Source organism: Uranotaenia lowii, unplaced genomic scaffold (genome assembly GCF_029784155.1).
Source record: "Uranotaenia lowii strain MFRU-FL unplaced genomic scaffold, ASM2978415v1 HiC_scaffold_61, whole genome shotgun sequence".
Classification (NCBI taxonomy): domain Eukaryota; kingdom Metazoa; phylum Arthropoda; class Insecta; order Diptera; family Culicidae; genus Uranotaenia; species Uranotaenia lowii.
Genome location: NW_026598545.1, coordinates 75,736 through 98,741, shown reverse-complemented (window position 1 = coordinate 98,741; position 23,006 = coordinate 75,736). Strand labels below are relative to the sequence as shown.

At 41.6% G+C, this 23,006-nt stretch overlaps 1 protein-coding gene across 2 annotated transcripts in view; it reads right to left on the bottom strand.

Annotated features, from left to right (window-relative positions):
- The window catches only part of LOC129760442 (uncharacterized), a 53,227-nt gene that overhangs the window by 7,949 nt on the left and 22,272 nt on the right, over window positions 1-23,006 (bottom strand). The window contains exon 1 of one of the 2 annotated variants that reach the window (XM_055758082.1): window positions 22,576-22,598. The exons of the other annotated variant lie outside the window; for it this stretch is intronic. The gene's annotated coding sequence lies outside the window, so the exon portion shown is untranslated. Of the gene's footprint in view, window positions 1-22,575; window positions 22,599-23,006 lie in introns of those variants that run through there. 2 annotated transcript variants of the gene reach the window in all.

Here is a 23,006-nt window from a genome sequence, read left to right as displayed (position 1 = left end):
TCGGGGGAAAACAAACGGTATAGAAAAACATTCCTAGTAGAGATAGTACCGCGCACAGGCGGTTGATTGTTGGTGAAAATTTTCCGCGCGCAAACGGAAATGCTTTGTTTGATCAATTGCCGCTGGCTGGAGTTGTTCCAAGCTGTCTTCCGCTTGTTTCGCATGTGACGGCGCGCTCCGTCGGCATGTGACTCGTTCGGAGGAGGCTCCTCTTGGCTCTCTTACATTCACCTTCCATCCAGATTGGTGCGGTAAAATTATACCTATATAAAAGTGGAGGCAGAGATGACGGAGTTCAGGGAGCGTCGTCTTGTAGAAATGGCTCAACGTCTTATGTATCCTGATAGACTATCATTTGTGGTGGGATGAGTGAGGGCGGTTGGCTTGCCACTGCAGTATAGAATGGGGAACGCACTTGAATAAAATAAACAAGAGAAGTGGGAAATGGAAGGGACCCGCAAATAGGATCGGGAAAATCCTGGCCTGTCGGGAGACTGGATTTTTTGTTGGGTTTTGAAATTGTGGCTCCCCACTGAGGCACACACTGAGGATAGGTGGCACTACAATTCACGCCACGCAATGCGTGAAAGGTTATGTGCGGTTGGTAGAGACCCTCCCTGCTCGTGACCCTCCCGTGATGAACTCGCTACCTCGATGATGCTCGCGGTTTTCCATACGCGTGTGTTCATTTTTTGGAAATCCTATATGGAGCCACTGATTCTGTTGCGTATATTTATATAAATTATTATGTAATGGAACAACAAAGCGATGCCAAACCGCTACATGGATCCAGGATTGGAAGTTAAATCGATATCCCCGATGAATGCTTCGGGGGTCTCAAAATTCGAGATTTCAAAACTTATTGAACTGAAATGTTTTACGTTGTTCTAATAATTACGATTTAATAATAATTAGATACATGAAATAATGTTAACACCTTCCCTCCTCCCGGATAAGAACCTTTCGAATCTTTTGGCGTAGTATTCTCCAGGGACTCGACGGAGCAAAAATCGTGTAGAAAAAGTTATAAAACGAACATCGGCACACAAAAGTTTACTGCCTATTTCCTTGCCACTGCTCCCCCTTCATTAAACTTTGTTTTGTGCTGTTGCTGCCGCAGAAAAAAAAACCAAGATGAGTGGCATTTCGCTCTGTGGACGAAGCTCACCGGTAAGGCGTCTCGTCTCGGAACATATACCGAAAGTATTTATTCGATCCATGTGCTAGGATATGATACTCAATATAAAAAGGAGATGCTGCTGTGAGAGTTGTTTTGGGGAGAAAAGATGGTGGGATGGAGTTTATTCTTTGTTCCTAATGTTGGGAGTCATGAAGTTTATTCGCAGCATCCGACGACGACGACGACGATGAGGACGTCGCGACACGAGAAGAATCGGTGTCTTTGTCGTCGTCGTCGCAGTAATAAAAGATTTATCTTCTATGCTACCATTTTTATTGGAACCCCTCATCCTCTTCGCGTCAATCGTTTAAGATATTTCACCAGTCGATGCATCCACTAAATAACGAACTTGCGTCCTTTTGGGTCTCACATGTGGGAGTAACAATCGCGTCAACTGTCGATTTGAATTCATACGAGAAATCGGTTTAAAGTCGATAGAAATAAGTTAAAATTATTGAACTCCTCCCAAAGAGTAGATATTCGCTCGCTGCAGTTCAATGTAGGTAATCAAATGGTCGTTACCTTCTCTGGAAGAACCCATAAGATTTTTAAGGCTGCCCGAAAATCTTCTAAAATATCGTTTCTTTTTATGGCAATTTTGGCGTAAAAATTTTACGACAGTGTCGTCATCAACGCATGCCAGCCCGACATCTTTGGCGTTTGATAAAACAAAGCACCATAACAGGGGCAAAAATGTTCATCTCTGTACGATTCATTCGGTTGCAATTAAAAAAATCTTTCATGCAACTAAGTTCCCGATGTTAGCCAATAGATGACTGCCTTCAGCAGTAAGTGTTGGTCAATTTGGACATATTCAAAATGTCATAAACGCAGTAGGCTCGGGACACATGGTAAACAAATCTCTTTGACACACTAGTGTTTTTTTGTGCCGTCATATATTTTTTTTATGTTAAAATGTCAGAATTTGTGCCAAACAATTGTCATTAACGGGGAATTTAACAACGACGCTCAACGTCCCTAGGCTTCAAATCATAAGCCACTCAAGTCCAAGTTTGAGGCCTGGTAAGTAACTTTTTATACCGGCGCAAGTTTTTGCGTCTTGAATGAAAAACACCTCCTGTTGTTTTTAACATAACATACATAATTTTAACGTAAAATTTCTGTTGCGCTTAAAAAACCCTATATCGAAACGTACCCAAAGCGAGCGCCCATCCCGGAACAGTTAAATCCGTCACCTGTGAAACGGAATTCTTCCCACCAAACCAACCAAGTCAGTCAGCTCAGCCTCTATTCAGTTGTGGAAGAATCGGAGTTGGAAATGAGATGGCTTCTGTCATCCGGGATAGTTTAAAGAATAAGACGATGCGCGATGGTGGCTTGACGCTCCTCGAGCGCAAAACTTGAATTTTTAATGATTTTTTTTCGCTGCTACTTCACATCTTTCCGGGGCTTTTTCCAGCTTGAGCTTTTAAGTTGAGCACAAGGGTGAACCTGATGATCGCGCTCGATCGCAGTTGGTTTATCATCGCTGAAACGGAACGGAGCTGCGGCAAGAAAACGACAACGACGACGACGACCGGTTTTGCGCTCGCTGGTGAAGGCCATGGAGCAGCAGCTCTCGGGCACAGCAAAACAACTGGGTGGTGGAGATCGTGGTAGAAACCAGCGACCCTTGATCAAGTTACCCCGTCGTCGTCGCCGTCGTTGTCCGACGATGATGGCAGGCAGGGGGTCGTTCATCCACGATACCCTCATCAGAGAATGAAGGGGATGTATAAAAAATGGAAGAACATTCCATTCTTGGTACACTATTCAAACATGTCTCAACTGGCACGAGAGGATGCAGCTTCATGTGTAATCGAGGGATACAGGTTCATTCCCGGTAGTGTCTGTCCTGGAACCTACAAACCGAAACAGCAAAAAATGCGCGTCAAGTGTTCGGGTACCGGAGCTGCTTTCACGATTGGCCAATAGTCCAATCTCAGGTGACTGATCTATGAAATGAGATGGCCTGGTCGAGCGGGGTTGACCGGCGATTTTGGACACTAACGGGCGCATGAGAGGGCGTCGTTATTATTATTCCTTCCTTCTTTATTACTGTTTTCTATCACACGGACGTGTGGCCCGGCAGCATTATTGTCTATTGGGTTGGATCGCGCGGGAATATTTCTTCTCACAGCAGAGAAAGATAGTTAACGGTGCATTTTTCCAACACAGCAAGCTCTTCTTCTATGAGAAAGACTCCAGCGAAACGTGGAGTTACTTAGGGGACTGAAAATACAAGTCAACCACTGAATGATCCAGTTTAGGCTGCTTGAGCAATTGCAGTAGATGAAAAAAAAATCGAGAGAAAATTGGAAAGATGTAAGCTTTTTGGTTGCGGAAGTCACGTCATAACTAAACTTCCAGAAATGAAAATAGCTGAGGTTGGGATAGAGTGTGTAATAACACCATGACTCCTGAGCTGAGCTTCCAGGAAAAATGGCTTAAGAAGAATAGTTTCATAAAGCGGAATTGAAGATAATCCTCTCCCTGGATTGTCGGTCCTATTACTTTAGGTCCTTCAAAGCGAACAGTGAAATTCGAATGGAAGAGCATATGGTACAGGTACGTTTACCTGGATAACGAATTCATTAAACCGAAGGTCCTCGAAAGAAAAATGCTTAATATGATTAGAACTAGTTGCTGTAAACTTTTTTTTTCAAAATTTCTTCACTAAACTTGTGAGTGTCAACTTTAAAATGTTATGATTAGCATTTAAAAAATAGTAGATACACATGTATCACTTGTTGATAAAAAAAATCTTCGAAATGAGAACTGACATTTGGATGACATCGTTCCTGTGTTTTAAAACAACGACAAAGAAGGATGACGTCAAACACTCCCACGAATTTTTGTGAATCCCACTCTCGCACAAATAACGACGCTTCTGAGCTTCTATCGTAAAGTTTCTTTCCGTGCCGACCGACGGACAGAACCCACTCACCACACCAATCCGTTCGCATACCTACTGGAATTAACGAATATATGTATGTATACTATAGAACGTACCGATATTAAACGGGTATACGAGTTCTTAACGAGAACAAGGACTTTTCCCTCGTTCACCATGGGTGACATCGTCGAGAAAAACATTGGACGCACTTGGGAAAACAGAAAGATGATTTTTCGAGTCCATCCTGACCCGAGCAGTGCTGCTTGTTTACTTTTAAAAAAATTTCAAGCCCTCTGTTAGTAGTAGGCCCTGTGTGGTTGCCAAAATCATAACTCGAGCTCTAGTGCTCAAGCTCTGTATTCAATAGTACATCATTCAGTGGACTGTAATGCTTTTTCTTCTCTTTGTGTGCACCGAAACCGTTGCCGCAACCGGCCAAGAGCCTTGTTTTCACAGAGTTTCAGACCGTTGTTGGGATGTTCAAAATGTCTGGTTTTCTCGTCCAATATTCCCAATCCGAGCGGACTGAGCATTAGACTGAGTTGGTTTGGGGTCATTTTTAAATTCTCAAACCGTGGGGTCTAACAAGCTTTGTTTAGGTTCCAAACTCCTCCATATTTTTTTGCAGAATTTTTAAGTAACGTTTACATGAGTAAATTTGAACGTTTTAGGGTGGTATGGGAAAATTGGATATTTGATACTAAGAAATCAACATCATTTTTGTTTCCTTGAACCGAACCTGCTTATGGTTTTTGTGTCAATTTATAAATTCTTCAAAGGAAATTTTCCGCTGAACAACTTTGTCGAAGACATTAACTTCGTATCTTATAAGTCAAAAAAGTTATTAGGTGTTGAATGGGGGCATGTCTTTTGGCATTGAAAAACAATAAATTCAATTGGCATCACTGCTGAGTGCCTAGCTGGGTATTGCATGACTACTTTTCATGCAATATTTCGCGAGGCACCAGCAGTTATGTCAATGGAATTTATTGTTCTTCAATGCCAAAAGACATATCCCAGTAAAACAGCTAATAACTTTTTTTCCTGATAATATACGAAGTTACGGTTTTCGACAAAGTTGTTGACACAAAAATGTTAGCAGGCTCGGTTCCACAATAGAAACAAAAATGATGTTGATTTTTCAGTAGAAAATATTCAATTTTCCCATACAAACCTACAAATTTACTCATGTAAATGTTACTTAAAAATTCTGCAAAAAATCATTGATGAGTTTGGAACCTGAACGAAGCTTTTTAGACCCCAGGTTTTGAGAAATTTAAAAATGACCTCAAATCGACTCCGTCTACTGAGCATCCCAACCAAGATTTTCATCAAAGGCAGCAGCAGTAGCAACTACAAAGCCAAAGCACAGTGCAAAGGAGGGCGCTGCTGCTTACGTGGTTCGTCTTTTGTACTATACAGAGTAGAGACCATCACCGTAGAAGAAAAAAAGCTCAGCCAAAAGATTCCACATTGCTTCGCTTCGTCCGTGCTCGAACAAATACGTATGAAGCAACCCAAATAAAATAAAGCATATAATGTTTTCCTCTTTTTGCCGTGCGCTGCTACAGCGAGCGGGCACTCTAGTGTAGCGTACTCTGGTGGTGTGCTCTGAACTGAGATGTGACAGAGTACTACACCACAGTAGGCACCGGTTTGTGAACGGGCGATAGGGTTGGCAGATCGAGTTGAAAAGTGAATTTTTGGGTAAAGGTCCGCTCTGACCTCCATTAATGGGTTAAAGGTTCCTAAGGGTCTCAAGGATAGGGGACCCTCGCTGGTAACCCTATTGATTTGAGCACCGAATCCCGGGACCTACTCTGGTGAACACCATCGAACGAACGATGAAGGCACGGACGGAATAGCACATTTTTTCGTTCGTTGGACGGATAGGAAAAAAGACACCGCCGCTGCCGTCGTCGTTGTCGTCAGTCAAATGGGTGGCGTGGCAGGCAGGAGGCATCGGCTGAGGAGGAAGAAGTGGCGTCGACGACGGCTGTGATGGCCCTGTGCTTGAACGATCGACCGAGAGTGAGTGGGTGGTTGGGCGAAGGAAACGAGCGACGGTGCCTGGCGGTTAAGACCGGAGGAAAATATAATAAAGGGGGCGACGACGACGATGGCGTGGCAGCAGCAGCAGCGGCATCAGCATTTGGGTTGCCATCAGCCATCAGACCATCCACTCACTCGCCGATGAGGAGATTGCCACACTAGGTCCTGTCAATCGGGACGGTTCGGAAATAATTTGATCTTTTACAGAAATCTGAAAAATGTATGAAGTTCCAATGAATCAATTATAATTTATTTAGATTTCTCGAATCACTCCGTTCGGTTTCACGTCTGCCAAACCACTCAAGACAAGACAAGACACTACAATATGCATCTTGGTTGACACATATGATGCTTTTGCATTTCACTCGCCTGCTTTTTTAAGTTTATATCTCAGATCCGAATTTAAAGATTATCAGTACCCACGGTATAAATAGACAAGGTAGGTTTCTCCGACGAGTTAACAACTCGTTTGAATGTAAACAAGTGACGTCTTTACTAACTTCGAATAGCGTGCAAGGCAAAAAGCTTTGCACGCGTACGTAATACTGCATACACCGAGGATCATTAGATGGATAGTAATGACGACATTAACGGAAATATATCACCTTATGATATTGTACACCGTGATCAGAACCTACGTTATTTAAGATTTGGGAGCTTGCTTTTTAAGAATCGTGCGTATACAACTCTTAATTCGAAGGGATGCGGATTGGTTTTTATATTTTTGTTCTTTTTTCTGGGATTTTACCACTCTCATATTATTCATCGCCAAAAGGGTTTCGGATGGCATCGACACACCGCAGCAAAATGTGCTCCAAGGAGGAGGCAAAAAAAAACATACCCAAGACCCAGACCGAGGAGGAAAGCGCAAGAATAACAAGAACAGCAACAAAAACATTTGGAGGAGGAAGCACTGAAACGAGAAAGGCTGAATGGCAGGCAAAAATGAGAAGCAGCAGCAGCAGAAAAAAAACTCCCGAACTTAGGCTTTGTGGTGCTGTGCGAATGCTTTACCCGAGAAGCAAGCAGCTAGGAGCGAGCTATCACCGACCGAAGCTATAGGAGGACCCGACCATCAGGGATCTGGGAATAATACAGCAACAACAGCAAGAACAGCAGAAAGCAGTCGTAGTAGTTATTCCCTTTTTCTCGGTCCCAAAACCCAGAGGGTACGGGGAAAAGCGGAAAATCCTAACCCTCATCATTCTTTCAGGGCTCTTTTTTTATTCCTTTCTTTCTTTCTTCCGAAACCCCCTAGTCTGGTTTCTGTTGATACTGATGCTGCTGTTGCTGCGTGAAGGTACCGTGGCCACTTCGCTAAAAATATACGAATGTAGCGCGCCGGTGAATACAGAAGAATCCATGGATGGGTTGGCTCTGCTGGCTGATGGTTTTGTTTGCTGGATGGAAGCGATGGAATACGAAATTCGGCTGATGGTGTTCTCTCCCCCTCAGTTAACACTCGCACCCAGTATTTTAGTAGAAAAAGTATAGTGTCTTTGGACGTCAATGTTCCCAACCCAATAGCGGCAACGACCACGTCGTCGTCGTCGCTGGCTTTCGGTTGGGTTCATCCTGCTGCTGCTGCCTTGGAAGGCAAGAAAGCTGACTAGAAGAGAATAGCTGGAAGCAGCAGGAAACTGGAATGTGTGGGGAGGGCGAAGATTGAAACTAGATGAACGTTCGTTCGGGACTGGGACGACCGAATTCTTACTCCCCCTTTGCCGGTGATGAAAATGGATTCCATGCAGTGTGGATGAGTTTTTCCTCCGGTCTTTCGGTGCTGCGGAGGAGTATATCGGTGCCAGAAATCGACCGACTGAGAGCAGCAGCAGCATTTGCTTGTGCCTGTTAGATTTCCACACGGCGGGGGAAGCAAGCAACTTCAAATTGATATCGTGGCGTGGTTGGGTTTTGAGAAGGAAAACTACGAAATTGAGATTCCGAGCTAGAGCTGGAGGATTTGGCTTCAGGGTTTTTGCTTCTGCTGATGTCGTTGTTGCTATACTTTGGCTTGATGAGTTTCTGTAGAATACGAAAGAGGGTCTTTGTTTCAAGGTGGCACCGAGAAAGGCGGGTTTTCCGATATATTAGATAATTGTTCTGTACAGAATAGAACAAATTCTTTATTTAGAATGACACTAAACTTTTGAGTTAGTATAATACAAATTACTTAAAAGTTTATGAATAATTTGATAAAATGAATTTATTTATGGTTATAAGATATTGTAAAGAAGTATAGAACAATATTTCGATCCGCAATTTTACAACTTATTAGACTTTCAAAGAAATTGTCAAAGCAAATTTTCACAAATTTTCGAGAATTAGTTGTTTTTTGATTTTTTTTATCTATGACAATGGTTTATCGGGACATATTTGTATTGTTCTGATAAATCTTCGAATCCACCTGGAAGCGATTTTTTTTAAACAAATAAACTTTATGTCGTTTAATGTCGTTACAAAGTCCCTTTACTCATCCTCTAAATCATTACCCCTTTCTTAGTATAGCACTCTATGAAAGTGGCCAACAACAAAGTCAAGAAGATCCTAATGGCAAAAGAAAACTTGATCGTAGGCATATCTTATGCACGGCCAGAGGAGGCGCGCGAAAAGCTTTTGCAATTGAACTTTTCCGAACGTCAAACCTCGGAATAGCGCCTTCAAACGCTACAGCCCGTCTTCGCCTCTCGCTATCGAACACAACACACGGTAGGTACTCTACGACCCAGAGGAGTTGTGCTAGGAAAGTTCCGGGCTGCACCACCGTTTGTTGGAAGCGTATCGGCAATAAAAATACAACATCGAAGTCCTACTCCCACTTGCTGGGCCGGGCTGAGGATGGCAATGGCAGAGATGTTTTGTTGGCGCTTCGGGTCGGAGCCGTTGCCAAACAGGTCCAAGCGGCATTACTGCTTGCTACTAATCAGGACAAGTAACCACACTGGTAGCCAGCTAGCTGGCTGCCAAATCGGAACTTTTCCAACTTGGCAAACAATGATGGAATCTTTCCCTTCTTATGTGCAGGATGATGTTGTAGCGCCGCCTTAAACCCTTAGTTTAATAAGATTTGAATGGCGAAAATCGATGTTTTTTGTACCTAAGAGTACAAAGTTCATCTTCTTAGAATGAAGTTGCTGATTCTTCAAATGAGGATAGTTGCTTCCAGAACCGAAAGCTTATTATTTAAAAAATAGGTACAAGAATTACCGTAGACGTCAACTCGAACAGCTCAAACTTCAATGAGCTATAATTTCCTACCCTGTTCAGTCGCTCGGTAATAGAACGCTTTAGGAGCCGGAGTGGGCATCCGAATACCGAAAATATTCGATTACTGAAGGTGCGAAGAAAACAACATTTTTTTAGCCACCTATATGGTATTTTCCATCATATTATTGATACATTAACGAGAACTGAATAAGTAACGAAAGCTAAGTTTAAGAGTTTGAAACACTTAAAAAAACTATATGATAATAACAGCGCTGTCCCATCATAAAGACGAGCCAACAAAACTTCAATCAATTTGTGATTTTTAGTCCAAAAACGTAACGAGGCGTCCGATCAGTGTAATTTATTAAAAAAAAAAACTTCTAAAAGCTTAAGTTATTTGAACAAATCCTCCGTTTACAGGGTGCCAATAGAATTTGGCCTTAGGCCCCAAAAACATCCGATGAACAACCGAGTACTGTATTTATATCCAAACCTAATTTTTTTGTTATAATTTCTGTCAACAATAAATCATATTGTATGACCAAATTCAATTGAGATACGAAACGTGATATTTTGGAATTGTTTCAAACAAACTATCTAACGCATGATACTGATGACTCAGCCAAATAACTTTCGAATAATGCTTTACTCTACTTGGATACATTAAATTCTGTCTAAGTTACGCAAATATCTAGGTTGTTGCGAGAGGTATAATTTTCTCAGCCGTGCACAAAAAATAATGCGTTCCCTTTTTTTTGTGAACAAATTCACATCAAATCTTTTATTTTAAATACCACATCGTGGACTAACTCGTGAAACAAATTGTTTATTTTGCTAAAAAATTAGAATATTTTGTCTGGCGTCGTTATACGAGAATAACCTACAAAAAATTGCATCAAAATTATCTAGCCAATGATGTTTTTCGTAAAATTTGACATCACTACTATGCAATCTCGATAGAATGATTTCTCATAATAATCTTCTTTGGGAAGCCTTGCGCTTGTTATGTTTCGACGCTAAAAAAGATCTCTCCATTTAAAAGCAATCAATGTGAAGACTTGTCAAGTGGAGGCTGTTGAAGCCGGAGAAGTTTTCTATAATGTTTTAAGACCCCTCCCCCCCTTCTCACTGGAAGAGAGGTGAGAGGCCCGCTCTGAATCAAAAGTAATATGTTTGCATAAGTGATCAAAGCAAATCAACTAAATTCGACATGCGAGGATATTAGGGAACGAGGAATTTTTCTATGAATATTCGAAGCCGAAAAAGTGGAACCAAATGTGACATGAGAGCGTATTTGTGTTCAAAACTCATTCCTTCTTGCAGTGGGGTTATGTGTAGGGGGAAGGGAGGGTCTGTCTGTCTGTTCCCTATATACACGAAAAATACTCAACCGATAAATTTGAAATTTTGTATGTGAGAGTTTCTAATATACTTCCAAACCGCTCCGACTTAAACGAGGAGGGGCTCCCGTACAAAATCAACAAAAGTATGACACAATTTGACCAATTTTCGGAAACAACTGAACCGATCAAGGTGAAATTCGGTGTGTAGCCGTTTTGAAGACCGGAAAAAGTTTCCAAACTAAGGGAGGGAGGGCTTCCATACAAAATTAATAAAAATATGACACAATTTGAACAATTTTCGGAAACTATTGAACCGATCAGGGTGAAATTCGGTGTGTAGCCATTTTAAGACAGGGAATGGTTTCTATAATACTTTCATATCCCTATAAATTAAGGGAAGGGGGTCTGTCATACAAAATCGATAAAAATATGACACAATTCGAACCATTTCCGGAAACTACCGAACCGATCAACGTGAAATTCGGTGTGTAGTCGTTTTGAAGACCGGAAATAGTTTCTATAATACTTGCAACCCCCTCCAAATTAAGGAAGAGAGGGCTTCCATAAAAATTTAATAAAAATTTTACACAATTCGAACAATTTTCGGAAACTATTGAACCGATCAGCGTGAAATTCGGTGTGTAGCCGTTTTCAGGACCAGAAATGGTTTTTATAATACTTTCAAAAGCCTCCAAATTATGGAAGGGGGGAGGCTTTCATACAAAATCGATAAAAAATATGACACAATTCGAACAATTTTCGAAGACTATTGAACCGATCAATGTGAAATTCAGTGTGTAGCCGCTTTTAAGACATGGAATGGTTTTTTTAATACTTTCAAACCTTTCCAAATTAAGGGAAGGGGGTCTGTCATACAAAATCGATAAAAATATGACACAATTCGAACAATTTTCGGAAACTGCTGAACCGATCAATGTAAAATTCGGTGTGTAACCGTTTTCAAGACCTGGAATGGTTTCTATAAGTCTTTCAAATTCCGCCAAATTAAGGGAGGGAGGGCTTCCATACAAAATTAATAAAAATATGACACAATTCGAACAATTTTCGGAAACTACTGAACCGATCAACGTGAAATTCAGTGTGAAAGCCGTTTTGAAGACCAGAAATGGTTTTAATAATACTTTCAAACCCCTCAAAATTATGGAAGGGGGAAGGGTTTCATACAAAATCGATAAAAATATGACACAATTCGAACAATTTTCGAAGACTACTGAACCGATCAATGTGAAATTCAGTGTGTAGCCGCTTTTAAGACCGGGAATGGTTTCTATAATACTTTCAAACACCTCCGAGTCCAAAAAGGGGGACTCCCATACAAAATTAACAAAAATTTGATAAAATAAAATAAAAACTCCTCCCGCTTTTAGAAGGGGTGATTTTGTTTTAAAATTTTAATCGAGAAAATGGAACTCAATGTGACATGTGACGTTATTTCGTTTCAAGAACTGTTTCTGTAATAGTTTGAGACCCTCCTCACGATGGAAGGGGAAGAGGGAGGATTCCATACAAATAAAAAAAAAAATATGTTGGGAGTCTCAATTTCGGCTTAAACAAGGATTTTAAACAATTGAAATCGGGTGTTAAAATAGAAAAAAATAGTACACGTGATATTTTTTTTAAATCAATAACAATCAAGCGAAAGGCGAGTTATGACATAGCTAGTAGTTAGTCCTCAGTGTATCTAATAATTTCCAAGATGTTAAAATTGTTGTTTTGTGTAGAAACCTAGTTCCACAGGATATTTATATCAAGTCCCAATTAGCTCTTGTCTACGGCTCCCAAACCTTTTACGCCAATGACCTCATCCAATCTTTGGGACAAATATCATCTACCGTACATTGTGGCTGGCTATACACACTTTCTTTTTGTATTTTTTATTTTTTGCAATACCAACCGAGCGCAGTCGTTGGTTTCAAGCTGCTGCTGCTGTTGGTTTCTTTCTTCAATCGCCAACACCGTCATCATCATCAGCAGCAGCAGCAACAGCAAGCTTCGCAATCATCATTGGGGGCATCATCGTAATCAAAGGCACCCCACCCTATTGCCGCTGCCGTTCGTTGTTTTCACTGTCTCGGACCCTGAACCCATCGGCATACGTACGTACGTACGGTACGTCGTATCTGATCCATTCGCCCAATCCATCCATCCGTCCGTCCGACCGTCTCTATCCTTGAGTTTCAACAGAGCTGAGTCGAAGTGCTGTGCTGTGCTGGTCGATCGGAGGAGTCATGGTTTTCACACAGCCAGCCAGCCAGCCACCCAGCTCTAGAGCACCGCACTAATTCAGCTTTTGCTGGCCTGTGCAGAGTTTTAACGAACGAGCAAAATGAACGAATGAGAAACGAACAACCGCATCACACGGCACTGACATAGCACACAGCACAGCACAGCACAAGCGGCGGTGAGTCTCTTGAAAAACTCGGTGTTCGCCCTGATGAAAGATTTCACTGCGATAGCTCCGGTACTGACTGGTCCTCGGTCGCTCGGAATGGTTTGGCTCGTTGGGCCCCGGCACACTGGGTTCAATCGTCTTCGAAGTGCGTGATGGCCAAAATTAAGTTTCTCTACGGTACCGAAGATATTGTTCGCTTGAAACGTCCAAGCCAGCTGCGGCATTAAATGTTTTGCCCCCTTTTTTCCCAGTGTGCCGCTCGTACCAGTTCACAAAAGTCGGTCCCGAGCTCACTCTTGGTGTGCTGCACCGTCGTCGTCGTCGAACACACAGCACAGCACCGAGGGGTCTTCGAAGCAATTTAAGTTCCTATACCGGTGCCGCCTTAACAGCTTAGCTTAGTGAGTGCTATAAGGAGAAGTGAAGGCAACAAATAATACCAATAACAACACCAACAACAACAACAGCAGCGGCAAAAGCAATGCCATCAACGTTAAAATGAGTGTGGAGAGGAAAAACCGAGACCGTACCGCCACCATCGCCCCCCCCCTTGTCAGTCCGACCGACCGACATTCCGCTTCTTCTGCCGTAGTGCTGTGCTGTGCGGCAAAAACCCAGTCGAGGCAATACCATCATCATCACCAGCAGCAGCAGCAGCAGAGGCAAAGCAAAGGCAAAGCCGAAACAAGGGGCGGCCAAATGTGCCCAGCCAGCCAGCAAGGGTTTGGGTTGGCTGACAGGCAGCCGCCACCATTCGAGAAAAGAGAGCTCACACAAAATGTGCTGTGTGTACACATTTCTATATATATTCCCCGCACAACATTATGGCATAGCATAAGCATAAGGCTAGCACATTTTTGTGTTCGACGAAGGAAGGTACACTGACTCATTCGTTCGTTCGTTCCATCTGCAATATCAACCCCGCACACAAACACACAACGAGCGATTCCTCCGAGTTTCCTGTCGTCCCGGATTCCAATCCAACCGACACCCGACCCTCAGCAGAGAGCTCGAACTTTTCTGTCGTTCTGTTATTCCGTTCTTTTTTTTTTGTTATATTTAGTTTTCCGACATATTTCTCTACCTGGCTTAGGGTGGTTTTTGTTGTTTTTCGAAAATCATTCCCAAAGTTTCTCGGAATTGTCGAACAGTTTTTGTATGGAAATATCTAGATTTACAAATTAACTTCACATTTAATTGGAACACTGCGTTTTCAAAGCAAATAGAGTATTTCGTATTTCGGTCAAAACACCTATGTTTATATCGAGATCAGGAAACTAAATACTACTTGAAATTGCAATCAAAAAATCAAAGATTAATTCATAAACGTCCAATGCAAAAATCTGATTTGATGAAGTTATCTAACATCCACCCTAAACATTCCAAACCTAAGAAGAGTAGCTAGGAGATTTTTGGCTTCGAAAGGCAACCATCCGGCAGTTTTTCCGTCCAACCTATCGGATCTAGTGACGGCTAAAAGACGACGGCGAACGATGACAACAACCGGTGCGGGAAAAGTTCGGTGCGCGGGAAGGAACCCTGACACAGAACCCGGTCTCTATGCGCTATTACGATTCGAACGAGGGCCTTCCGTGCTATAGCCTAGCCTGGCTAGCTAATGGCAAGATGTGGGTGATTGGGTGGGTGTTTGCTGCCCTCCTGGAAGCACAGGATTTTGTTGTGCGTACGAAAATCTTTGCTTCGCGCGTTTTTTTTTGTTTTCGAACTAAAGAGGGAGTTTTTCCTTGACAGTATAAGAAGTTTCGCTTTTTTCGTATTCTATTGTTACTCTAGTTAAGTTTTTTTTAAATACAAAAGGCAACATTTCCAAGGCTTGAGAAAGACCGAATATCAGCTCGAAACGTCAGATACTGGTTTATTCAAGTGATTCTCCTGAAACTATCTAAAACGTCCAGCCGGTAACGGCTGTCGCGTGAAGGAACCAGCCATTTCCGGCGCACGGGGCAGATGTTCCCATCAGGTTCCATTAGAAGCCGTGGATCGCTATTGGAATGTTTCGAACATGAATGTCTACTGAAGACTGAATGGAAAACGCTTAGAATAAGCTTTTACACTCATCTCATAGCCGGGCGTATTCAAGTCTTCGTCTGCTTTCAGTGTTGAGCGGTTCAAAAAAAAAGAGCAGGAAAAAATCTAGAGCTCCGTTGGACACGTTTAAGAGCTCATTCATGAAATAAGTAGTATATAATTACAACAACTTTACTACGTTTCTCGCTCCCGAGCAATAGATAAACAGAAAGGGTAAACGTGAAACGACCGACTGTCTCTGAATGAGGTACGACGTCATACCCGTGTATCAGATCAGACGACCTTCCGTCTGTCCGTTAGTTAGTTAGTTGTCGTTCGAAGCGCCACCCGGCACGAGACACATGTCACATGTGCCGCCGGGTGATAGCGAGCGTCGGAGATGGATGAGCCAAAGCTTGGTCGCGGCCTTTGGCACACACTAACTATATGAATACGTTTCAATTTCGTGTTAGGTTAAGTTTGTCTATGGTCGGGCAGATCGAAATATTGTTGTTGTAGCCGTCGATGATGATGATGCTGATGAGGGAGAGAGAGACGCCGCCAAAAACAGGCAATTGCGATAAGTCGTTAATGACGAACACGCTATGATGATGGTATCAATCTGTGTTTGTAAACTTTGCAGAATGTGACTCGAACGAATCCAGCGACACATTGATTATAAGTACCAGATACCGGCAACAGTAGTCGGTGACGACGCTGTTTGACCTGTTGGTCCTTCGAACCGGATTGTAATACTTTATATTGTGAATCGTGCATAAATTTTTCAACAATTCTTCGGCTTAAATACCAACGATTAGCAGTCCAAAGACCTCTTCAACAATCGGAATAAACATACCGCACAGAGGATGGAGAAAAACACCGCGCACATAAATAAGCTCACAATGTGTAAGGTGTCAATCCACGTGCTCATTGCACCTGATAAGGGTAGCAATGTTTATGCCATGCGTGCCAGTATTTGTGGTGTACAGGTATGTTTTCGGTGAGAAAAAGAAACCAAGCTCATTCCTTGCACCGCAACCGAGCGCGGGGCCGTGCGATATGATAAGAGAAACAAGTTTCCATGGAAGAGCACGTTCGCGAAACCAAACGGCAAACGTACTCGAAATAAATGCACCAAAACAATGAGCTTATGTACCACAGAGGAACGATACCCCGATTTCTATGAGACATACAGGCTGCCTTTGAATTTGAAACGGCACTGAAGCTTTTTACAGAGTAAAAGTATTGCACTCACACTAAACTACGGTGCAAAGGAATCGCCGAAACTTGTCCACAAACGCACGTGACAGAATGAATAAATAAATACCTATATGTATCATTAATTAATGCGGACTCAAAACAGAAATAAAAACAGATTTCGCCGGAGCCTTAGCCAGACAGACAGACAGACAGATCCGCGGACGACGCGGGAAATGCTCTCCATTCTCTGATATGAATACAGCACCAGCTTTGTCAGAGTGGCACGAGCGAGTTTAGGCAATTAATTTGTCCCCTCTGCTGCCTGTCAAACGGACGGGCCTTGCTATCAGTACCAGAGTACCAACCAAACTAACTTCTCCGTCTGGCAGCTGAGGAGTTCCCGGGTTGGACACTGCTCGCTTCATCATCATCATCATCTGAAGGAATGCTCAATAAACAACGGCCGTCCTTCCCGGCGGATGGCTGCGGCGACGACCTTCATAAATTTATTATTTTTATTGCCTCTCTCCGCTTTTCCCCCTCTGTTCTTTTCACACTTGTGTGTTCGGCCATTACCGATAGTTAGTTCCGCAATATACTTAACCGATTCCGGCTGGACGGCTACAAGTGTGCGATTCAATTGATATGTTGATTTATTACCGCTCCTGACCTAGGACTTGGGTCCCATTGAGCCAGTGCTTTAATAAAAAATGCTTTTAAATTCGTACGCGTCGTGACACACCCCCTTTATCACCGGCACGTTGTCGTCGTCGGTGTCGCTCGAGATAGATTCCCGATTTATGAATGAATCAGTGGATGATTGTTTGTGGCATCTTGAGTTGTGTGTAGCGTTTAATGTCTTTTTGCGTTTCGAAGAATAGGAAATCGATCTAAATAAAACCTCGATACCTCGTCAATGTCGGTTTTACTGTAACTATTGGTCCATGACGTTAGCAGTATGTTGTCGACGTTGAACTCCAAAATGTTGAATGGCCTTGAATGTTTGTTTTCGAAAAGGTTTCCTATGACAGTTTTTGCGTCTCTTACGGGTCTCTCCCGCTTCTGTTGATAGATTTTTTTCATGGTTGTTTGAGGCGCTTTTCAGCCACCTGGAATAGTGTCGCACGTCTCTTCCGAATTCTGCAGGTACATCCAATTGGATACTTCCTGCTACTGCTGCTGGTATTTGGCCTAGTTCTCGCCTGTTTAGCACACATCTACACCGCATTCATCATAGCAGCCGAGAGACGGAAAGGTAAACAATCGATCGGGGTTCATAAATATTACCGAAGCCGTGTCTGGCGATGGTTCCTTGGATGGTTGGGCGTCGTCGTCGTCGTCGTCAAAAACCAACCACCGCTTACCCAACCTGTATAAATTTCTATAAAGGTGGCGCAGATCCTACGTCACTACTGACCATATTTAAATATCCTAGGCAACAGCAGTCGGCGAGTTGTTGTTATGAAAATTTGTTGAATTCGGTCGCTTGTATTGAACGGTTGGCAGTCGAAAAAGGCTTTATGTGAGTGGTTTTGTTTTTTTTTTAATCTAAATATCTCATTTTTACAGTGAAAACATTGCATTCTCCTGCTGCGTCCAGCTTCGGCAGACTTGACATCGTGGAGGAACCGTTCCAGAGATAGTTAACTTTGAGCACCGGCACCCGGCGGTTTTTCCGAATTGTATTGAACCAATAAGAACAAATAAGAGAGGAAAATTTTCCCACCCACCAGGTAGAAATAGTTGCTCCCTCAGGAAGTAAACCCCTCTTATTGCCTTGGGGGAAAATACCACATTCCCGAATCAAGAACCGATAATTTTTATACGGTGATGATCAACTTATCTGAATCCAAAACACCTTTCATCATCTCGATGATAAAACGATGTGATCGTTCCGTTTGGGAAACGTTGGGCCCGTTTTAGGCTACAGAAGTCGATGCACACATGGCTGGAAAATCTGTAAACTCCCTCTTTCTCTATCAATGTAAATAATTCGTGTATTAAAGCAAAATCCAGCGCAGTTTGTGGTAAGTTGCTTTGTTTCATTTCATAAAATTCTCAAATGTTTAAAGTTCTTGCCAAAAAACACACAAAATATCATATTTTATTCTAGGGGAACTTTCGTGGATGACCGGACTTTTCCTGGCCGAGAACACTGGCATACACGTTGTCGCACATGTCTCCTGAGCTAAAATCATCGGTTAAACGATCTAGTCCAATTCAAATGATGTCCGCTTAAAAAAATGGACTGGTATCGATCCGTTACTGGGGCACCAAATTCATTCCTCTAATTGGCGAACCAAGTTGGAGAATCACGGAACAAAACTATTATTAACACTGAAAATCGGTTAGGATTGAAACCAGATGCCTAATGAGCGGAAAAGTTGGTTTCTCCGTTGAAAAATCTGGGCTCCTGGGAACAGGAACTGCTCTGAAACCTGCATGACCCAGAAGAAACACGTCGTTGCATACAGTACCAGTGTTTTAGAGTTATTCAAATATTCGTTATTTTAATCAATTTCTTTTTATTTCTGATTTTGAATTAATATACATATAAATACTAACGATCTGAATTCCTCGATATTAGAAAAATTGAAACACTTTCCGAAAAACATAGTCAACAGAAAAGTTTAGAAAATTCAACCTTCGCTTTTCTTATTTCAGATGATAAAAGTTCTTCCCACAATCCTGTTGTAAATTGTAAATCATTTAAATATTTTATTATTAAAAATTTATCAAAAAAAATGGTGATGAATGAAATTAACTACTATCGGAGGCGTAATTCCAGCTTTGAGATGACCTTTCCTGGCAATGTATTAAAAGTTATTTCGATTAATGTTTCCTGTCAGTTTTTGAGGCTGGAATTTGAGTATACTTGAATACAAAAGTCAATTTTTTTGTTCTATGAAGGAGTTTTCTCATTTTAAAAATCGCTTATACATATTTTCGTTTTCATAACTTTATTCAATAACTTTTTATGCTTTTTATGTACCTGATCAACTAACATCGTTCTTTTTCCCAATGAATGTTCTGGTACAAGCACCACTCCTTCCTGTTCGCGAGCGTGAAAGCAGATTGTTGTCTCGATATGCTCCATACACGAAGAGCGTCCCAGAAAATCCTCGGAACACATCGGAATAAACCAACACTAAACCTGCGAGGATTTTTATCAGCCACAATTCCATAACATTTACATTCAGAGATGGCAGCATAACCCTGAGAGAAAGTATCAATTTTGACTCAATAAAACATGCAGAATGGAAACATAACACCTACCTTACACAAACAGCTCGATAGTTCAACATCGTATTTCGGTGTACCCTGTCTGTTTGCCAAGGACTGGAAAGTTTTGGCTCCGCGCACACCGAAACTTTCCCTGTGAAAAGCTGACATTTCGTCCCGATACGGCGATTTCGTTGGTATTAGCACATGAACAGTAAGCGGAAGTTCCGTTCCAAAATATGATAGAACCATGAATTTTGGCGACACCAGATGGTAGCGTTTGAAACTGAACCGAAGGAAAAAAAACGTTTTCTCTTTTGACGAATGTTTGTTTGGTAACCAGTATAGTCAGCAGCCGACTTCGTCGTTTAATAGTGTCGGTAGTGACGTCACCCATTGTCATGGTTACTATGTTTACGAAAAAAAACATTACCACTACGTTTGCATAGCACCTATCTCATCACCTCTCTATGTACCTCATTGCCGCTTACCATATGATTCATTCATTCACATGAATCGGGTCGTTCCCTCTGTTTCCGAAAGGATAGTCCTCTTAGAGCTGTGTTTATAATAATAAAAGGCTCTCATTCATAACAACGAGCACCCTTTTCTCGCCGGGCGTCGTCGTGTGTGCTATCACTTCATCATTGGAGCCTGGCGTAGTACGATAGCAGCAGTGTTTGGCCGTTGATCGCCACCATGCCTCATCGGCCAAAGAGTTAGCATTAATTAAGCTGTGGTAACGGCCAGAGCACCGAGGGCGCGTACAATTCCAGTAATGTTTAGAATAAAGTCATAAAGGAATGGGTAAAGAGAGAGAGAGCACACGATGGGCCTACCGGAACACTTTGTTCAGGCAAAAATTGGTCTAGCCAGACGAGCAAATCGGCAAAGAAGGTCTATAGAATAACACATGTTTTGTGACCTTTCGTTCGCTATGCACATATTTTGTTAACCTACATACATTTCCGATCGACGTGCGGTGCCACCAATGAAAGGAAGCTCCAGGAACCGCATCCCCGCTCGAAATATTCTAAATTTTTGCACAGAAATGAATTCCATATGTCTGCAGGCTGGGTCCAACAACATCATCGTTCGTCAGTCAGCCAGTCAGTCTCGTCAATGACGAGACGCGCGACGACGGCAACCTTCAACAATCTTCATGCCGCATCATCATTCTCGACGGTTCCCGGTTCCTCCGGTGTTTGTGCTTATAGTTGGCGTACTCGCCGTAACTCAATGTACCACCATCATCCACCGGGGTTGACATGGGGGAGATGTGGGAGGGGTGTGGGTTGTTGTGTGTATCCTACCATCATCAGTGCTCCTCTCATCTGGATACGGAAGATGGATGAATGGGAAAAGACCTTTTTTCAACTTTATTCAATATTCAAAGTTGTTGAGACGACGGACGCATTCGTTTATTTTTTGTTGTTTTACCCGAGTTGTTAGTGGCTTGACACGTGGGGATTTGTTTTGGTTTTTATTTGTACGGTGGCATACAGCGTTTTTTGAGTATCAGCTGGATGAAATTGTAAATAAAATCTGCTAAGTTCAAGTACAATTTTGGTAAACCAACTATCGAAAAAATATATATTTAAAATTTTATTTCATTTATACTTTGAAAAACCCTAGATTAGTCAAAAGCCAAGGTGTGTATCTTGGTCCGTTTTACAAAACAACAATTTCGGTAAGCTTTTTGCTCAATCGGATAGCTGAAAAACGGCCTTTTAGACCACGAAACTTGTATGAAAATTTCTTTACAAATGGGGAAATCTCAAATAAAAAATATTTCTCACACCCAAGAACATTTTGAACTCTGAGTAACTACAATGTTTCACATTATAGAAGAGCTTTAAAAATCTTTAGTTATCGATCAGCGTCTTTTCTAACAGGCGTTCGGTTGGAAGTCGTGTGTCAAAATGGGGATGGAGAAACGATGGGAGAAACGAACTCCATATAATTTTTCCAAAATCCGTGTAATGCCAAGATAGTTATTTATTATTTTGGAAAAGGAACTATTTTTCATCTGTTTGGAGTTTTAATTTTAGTTCAATTTGACAGTAGACTGAGTCGATTTGGGGCCATTCTTGAATTTCTCAAACCCTGAGGTCTAAAAAACTTTATTTTGGTTCAAAACTTATCCATGATTTTTTGCTGAATTTTTAACTAACGTTTACATGTGTAAATTTGAATTTTTAGGTTTGGTTGAGAAAATTGAATATTTTGTACTGACAAATCAACATCATTTTTGTTTCTTCTGTGGAACCGAGTCTATGGTTGTTGTGCCAATTTATAAATTCTTTAAAGGAAATTTTCCGCTAAACAACTTTCTTAAAAACAAGTTATTAGCTGTTCACCAGGGGTATGTCTTTTGGCATTGAATAACAAAAAAAAAACAATTGAAATCACTGCTGTTGCCTCACGAAGTATTCCATGAAAAGTAGTCTTGCAATACTTCCCTAGGCCCCAGCAGTAATGCAATTAAATTTATTGTTTTTCAATGCCAAAAGTCATGCCCCCATTCAACACCCAATAACTTTTTTTCAAAAAAGGTACGAAGTCTTCGACAAAGTTGTTCAGCGGAAAATTACCTTTAGAAAATTTATAAATATGCCTAAAAATGATAAGCATGCTCGAATCCACAAAGGAAACAACAATGATGTTGATTTTTCAGTACAAATTAATCAATTTGCATATACAAACCTATAAATTCAAATTTACTCATGTAAACGTTCCTTAAAAATTCACAAAAAATTATGGATACGTTTTAAACTAGAACGAAGCTTTTTAGACCCCAGGGTTTGAGAAATTAAAAAAAAGGACCCCAAACCGACTCAGTCCAATGTGACAGTGTGACCAATGAAAGAATGAAACTAATCAGTGGGAATGTTTTGTTTTGCATTTTCTTTCCCTTCACTTTTTTGTTGTGTTACGCTTATTAACCGTCTACCTATTTGCTTTTGGCACTAGCTTCTGCCTGAAGTCTCTATACAGAGACGTTGTGTTATACATTTTTAATTGTAAGTATTACCTTAAATTTGGGTTGTTACTGATTGAAAACCGGGCATTACCTGGAAAAAATAATAAAACAAAATGGGAATTAATATGAATTTAAAATAAAGCTTTAAACAAGAGCAATAATTGTGCCTCCACATTTTTCAACCAAACTGCCGTGAATCGCAAAACATATAATAACTTTTAAATAATAAAAAAAAATCATTTTTCGGAAATCCATTATCTTAATGAGAGAACGACAGGAACTGTTACCAGGAGCGGTGAAGTCTGTGCGGAGGAAGACACACAGCCACGGCTATAAACGTTCAGAGAACCGAAAAATACCCTTTTTGAATACCCATCCACAAGTTCCTCCGGTCCGGTGGGACCTCAGACATGCGCACTGGCGCATTGTTCCAATTTTTATTCTGGTGCGAATCCTGTGGTGGGATCATCGGAAAACAGCAG